Consider the following 6,247-nt stretch of genomic DNA (forward strand, 5'->3'; position numbering starts at 1 on the left):
CAAAGCGGAAAGCTGACACCCCCGCCGACAAAACGCACCAAACAAAACTGTTTTACTCTCCCAGGCATTATGGCCTAAGCTGTCCTTGCGCCATTAAACTCCGAATCATCGTCATCATCATCACGCTCTCCCGGGAGTAAACTGTCGAAAGCTGAAGTGGATAACCTGATTGTTAGAAAAAATGGCTAGGAAGCAAGCGAGCTGGTGAAGATGATGCATAATGTAAAAACCCCGAAACTAGGGAACTCAAAGGGAGAGACTTGAGACTTCGTGTTGTGTCTGTCCCTTCGTGCTCCCTAGTCTCGGGGTTTTTACATTATACATTATGCTAATTGTTAGGTTTGTGGTAAATGGTCTCCATTCTCTATCGACAGTTGAGGAGCCAGGCTTCATAGCGCTCATCGCAGGTACGCTCTCTGCTCTAAATGTGCAGACCAGACATGTTCTCAGGGGAACTTTGTCTGTTTCTTACCTGTAGGCTTGCGCCCGGGAATCAGCGTGATTTCGCGACAAACACTAGGACGGAGAATTGATGAAGAATGGGGAAAAATGTTGAACGACTTACGCCTGAAACTGTCTGCCGAAGACTATGTTGCGACGACCGCTGACATCTGTTTCACACCTGACCGAAGCTTTATGGGGGTCACAGTTCATTGCGTAAGTAAGCACTTTTTCTACTACAAAAATAGTACAACTGTGAAAGCCTGCGCTAAATCACGAGGTGCACTCTGTGTTTCTTTGGATCGATCCCGACTCCCTCTCTCGGCGGTCACTGGCACTGTCGTGCAGAAGGTTTGCTGGACGCTACACGTACGATAGGATCGCAGAATTACTTGAAGATGTCAGACAATCCTTCGACATTTCACATCAGTTTGTTAAAGCACTTCAGGAGTTTGGCATATGCTCCGAAATCATCGACGAGGGTAAGCGGTAGAAAGCGAATCATTAGCTTGCAATTAGATGAATATGCCATAACATGCCCACTTTTCCCCAGACAGTGTTAAATAAAATGTACAGCACACACCCTGTATATAGAGTTATAAGCAATTGATTGTCCTTGTTATCCGCCGGTTTAGTTACTACTCTGCCGCCAGGACCGGTCATTTAATTTTTACATATTCGGCTCTTGATTTATGATGGAGACTTATGAGAACACGTCAGAAAATGAGCCCATCGTTATTAAATACGGTTTCTAATAAAGCAAAACGGTTTCTATTCACATTTCATGGGATTATGCAATATAAACCACTTTTTTGTTTTCTAAAGCGAGTGATGCTCATGAAAGTTATGAAAAATATTTGAACTGAGTGGTTCCTTTTTTCTGGCCGATGGAGTCGCAGACGACTTGTCATTCCAGTCAGTGGCAGAACCTGTTGGTCTTACATATGCAGAATAACCTTGCCTTGTCATGTCCGCTGTGCTTGTCACACACTAAGTCTTGTTGCAGTTTCTGATGTCAAGGTAGCCTTGTCGACACTCCTTTGAACGCATTCACACATTTGCCATGTCGAAATGCTCAGCTCTTTGGAACCGCGTTCGAAGGCCCAAGTCATCTGAAACAATTGTGAACACCTTAGGACATTCTCTGCACACACCGTGCGTGACGCGCAGAGGTGGGCACCCTCACGAGGGCGTGCGAGGGTGAGGGTTTCCTCACCCTCACCTCACCATCACCTCACGATATTTGAGGTGAGGGGAGGTGAGGTGAGGGCCAATTTTTCTGGTAATGTTTGAGGTGAGGTGAGGAAATTTTTCAAAAAGTTTTTGAGGTGAGGTGAGGTGAGGAAAATTTCAATTTTTTAGGTGAGGTGAGGAAAAATTTCAAAACCATTTGGAGGTTAGGTGAAGAAAACTGTAAAAATTTTTTGAGGTGAGGCAAAGAAAAATTTATTAACGTGCACTTTATGAAAACTTTTCCTGCGCGTACACGGGATATCTTTCATTCTTTCCGCAGCTCCTGTCTCTCATCTGGGCGGGGACTGCCCTCCTCTCTCGCCGCTGATCTGACGCCCGACTTTGCGCGTCATTCGCATACCCACAACTGAACCTCAATTTCCGCGCAACTTTTACAGGTATAACAATCGTTCCACGAAGCGGTTTCTGTGATTGACTAGGCCAAATCCTCCAGCAAGAAAAAAAAGAACGCTACATTGACTAAGCAATTTCATGAGTTCAATTTCGAGAAACTATTTGTATTTGGTGACAAACTAAATGTCCAGAAGAAAGTTGTTTACCCCATATTTTTCCATTAAGCCGTTTTCTTATAATGGTCAAATGACACGTTTCGTGCTGCACCCTCTATGCATTCACGCTTGAGGTATATGCATTTACGTTGGTAGTCACTCAAAGCCAACACGCATCGAATACACAATCTTCACATCGAATACACAAATAGCTTTAAAAAAATTGAGGTGAGGTGATGTGAGGAAAATTTCGAAAAAAAAATTGAAATGAGGTTAGGAAAATTTCAAAAAAAAAATTTTGAGGTGAGGTGAGGAAGCCTCAAAAATTCCTTTGAGGTGAGGTGAGGAAAAATTTTCAATAAAAAATTGAGGTGAGGTGAGAAAAAATTTTCAAAAATTTTTGAGGTGAGGTGAGGTGAGGAAAATTTTTCTCCCAGAAAATTGAGGTGAGGGCGAGGCTAGTGAGGACAAACGCCCACCTCTGGTGATGCGCTGGAATTCTCTGTATGATAGCATAAAAGACCTGCTTTGCTCGAAAGACAAACTGCGAGGGCTATGCATTGCACTCAAACTGCAAGTGTTCCAAGAAAGAGACTTCGTCTTTCTTCTGGAGTACTGCGACGTCATGCAGCCCATCGCCTGTGCTTCGACTCGACTGCAAGGTGAAGCTGACTGCTTTCGGAGAACTGCTGCCAACTCTGCTGCCAGTAAAATCAAAGCTTAATGAAAAAGCTGATGTAGACCTCGTGTACTGCAAGCCACTTTTGGGTGCAGTTACGGATGGATTTACGCGCAGGTTCGACCATCTTTTGCAGATGAAACCCAGTGCAAAGGAAGCAACGGTTGCTGCTGTTCTTCACCCCTATTTTAAGTTGCGGTGGTTGCCAGCAGAAATGTAAGACCTCCGCCGGCATGCACAGGAACTTACAGAATAAGCTGTTGTTGACTTTGTCAGCATGACTAAGGCCATGCATTCTTTCACACGTGGGTTAGTGGGGTCATCAGCGCCGGCAGCGTCAAATGCATCAGCAGGCGCGTTCTTTTCATTTGAAGAGACAAGCACTCTCTACCAGCCTTTGTTCTCAAGAGGCGCTAGTGAAACTCAAGTTTCTTAACTACCTCCAGGATCCCCGAGTTGACGCGGCTATGCTTCACTCTTATCAGTTGAGAAAAGCCGCTTTCATAAAGTACAACACTGCAACGTGCTTGTCTGCTCCTGTAGAGAGCCTTTTCTCATTTGCCCCGCTTATAGCACGTCCACATTGGGGCTCTTTCAGACAGGCGGTTTGAGCAAATGCTGTTACTTAAAACCTTCAAGTAAAAGTAACAGACATGTATTGCTGAATAGAAACGTTCAACCCTTTTACTATTTGTTGTTTTCCCTCTAGCTTTTAATGAAGGATGTTCAACTTAAAACGTCTGTTATCGCAGTGCTGGCAAAATAGCAGTTCGGTTCCCCAAGCGCACAGGGCTTGCACCTTTTAGCAGGGAGCAAAGTCAGAGGCTACGGGGTAAGTACTGCAGCACCAAACGAAAAGCAGCAGAAAAAAGTTTCAGGTTTATTCGTATGTATAGTGAAGTGCTCACAGACCGGTATGCATGAAGAACATTATCCTAAAGATATTGCTCTTTGCTAGGCTGCTTATGGAAGCGATCGTTTCAACGTACCCATGGCTTCAGCCCAATCTAAAGTTCTAACAAGGCGAGCTGCTCAGACATAGCAGCTTCATTAAATCTGTGCGGTCAGACACGTTTAGGCTCTTTCAGAAAGAGTGCACATATAAAAATACACTAAAGGTTCGAGAAATAACGGATAAATTTTATTTACTTCCCAAATCACATTACCAGCTTTATTGTATTGGCATTCCAGTGATGGAAACTTCGTTAATCATAACACCAGCTTTAGTATATTCGGGATTTCAGTGATGTATCGAGGTATCGAGGATACAGTATAGAGTATCTGTATCGAAAATCAATTTCGGTTCTGCATCTTGTATCGGTATTGGAAATACAATTTTTGAGGGTATCGAGTATCAGTATCGAAGATACTTTTTTGGAGTATCGTGCCCAGCCCTGAGAGGCGGGCTCTGTCAGGTGAGCAGGCGTCATTTACGGGCTAACAGCCCTCTGTACGGTGGCTATGATCCTGATAAACAGGAGGTGTACATATCACACATAGATTGCCACAATCTTTATGGATTCAGTATGATAAAACACCTCCCGTTGGCGATTTCGAATGGGTTGAGGATTTTTGCTCCGTGGATTTTATGCCTCACCTCACGGATTTGGACGTGGGGTACATGTACGACTTGGAGTATCCAAAATCTATCCACGCGCTGATGCGGTAGTTCCCCCTGGCTCCCGAGAAGGCGGTCATCCCGAAGGAATGGATCTCATCGTTCCAGCGATGGCTCCTCGCAGAATTAATGTATCAGCCGGTAAACAGCAAAAAGCTGCTTGCTCACGTGCAAGGACAAGGTCGAGTACGTCGTTCATTACGCGCTACTCGCACTCTATTGTAAATTGGGCATGAGGCTGACGAAAATTTACTGAATACTAAAATTTCGTCAGGCACCATTCCTGCGTCCCTACATTGAGGACAATGTTGCCAGACGCGTTGCCTTGGGCACGACGTTAGAAAAATATTTCTATAAAATCTCAAATAATGCAGTCTTCAGCAGGACGCTTTTAAATAAATTTAACGTGAGGGATATTCGAGTAGCCTTCGATGCGGAGACGGCGAGTTGCCTCGGGAGTCGGGCGGAACGCGTGAGAATGGAAATTTTGTCCCCAGATTGTGTCATGTACAAAATGCGCAAAAGAAAAGTGCGATGCGATTTCCCCCTGCAGATTGGCTTTATTTCATTTCATTTCATTTCATTTTATTGCACCTGAAGGCGCCCTAAGGGGCATTATATCAGAGGGAGGGCATGGAATAACAGCGACAAGTAGAAACGACACACACATACACACACGTAAATGGGATGAGCACCTTTGCGTAAGAAGCGTACACAGTCAAAATATAAAAACATACATATAGAGTCAAACTGAAATGTGTACAATCAAACTGAAAAAAACTCTGTAATGGCGGCTTCAAAGTGAGGTCTAGAACTGATTGATACAATGTGAGAAGGTAGCTGATTCCAGTCTTTGATGGTTTTCGGTAAGTAAGAAGAAAGAAAGGTGGTAGTTTTGCAACAATAGCATCCAACCTTAAGTAGATGATCTGTTCGGCGGGAGATGTAGTCAGGTGCAGGTAGAAGGGATGACTTAAGTAGGTGATTAGAATAGTATATTTTATGGAACAACAACAGCCGGGAAATCTGACGCCTTTTAGACAAAAGTGGAAGTCCTACAGAAGATTTGAGGGATGAGACACTCGTGAAGCGAGAATAATCAGTGCAAATGAAGCGGGCAGCCCTATTTTGGATACCTTCGATGGAGGTAACAAGAGAGGATAGGTGCGGGTCCCAGATTGCAGACACGTATTCCAGCCGTGAACGTACAAGCGTAGTGTAGGCCAGGCGCTTTAATTTGGGCGGAGCCAGAGAAAGGGAACGACGCAAAAGGCCTAAAGAGCGATTGGCGTCCAATATTATCTTGTTGATATGGGTCTTCCAAGAAAGGTCGGAAGAGATAATAACGCCAAGGTATTTTATGGATGAGACTGATTCCAAAGGAAGTCCTGATAATGTGTAAGTATTAACTGTAGGAGATTTACGTCGAGAGAAGTGCACATGCTTACATTTGTCTATATTTAGGGTCATGCACCAGGTCGAGCACCAAGAGGCAATCTTGTCAAGATCAGATTGTAATGCACAAGTGTCATCACTGTCAGATAGTGTGCGGTAAACAACGCAGTCATCTGCAAACAACCGAATCTGAGAAGTTAAGGATACCGGGAGGTCGTTGATAAAAATTAGGAAAAGCAAAGGGCCTAAAACAGAACCTTGAGGGATTCCGCTGAGTACGGGGGCGGGGAGAGAAAGGCAGTCGTTGACTACAACTCGTTGGTACCTGGAGGATAGGAAACCGTGCAGCCAGGAAAATACCAGGGGATCTAA

The sequence above is a fragment of the Ornithodoros turicata genome, chromosome 4 (genome assembly GCF_037126465.1).
Source record: "Ornithodoros turicata isolate Travis chromosome 4, ASM3712646v1, whole genome shotgun sequence".
Lineage (NCBI taxonomy): Eukaryota > Metazoa > Arthropoda > Arachnida > Ixodida > Argasidae > Ornithodoros > Ornithodoros turicata.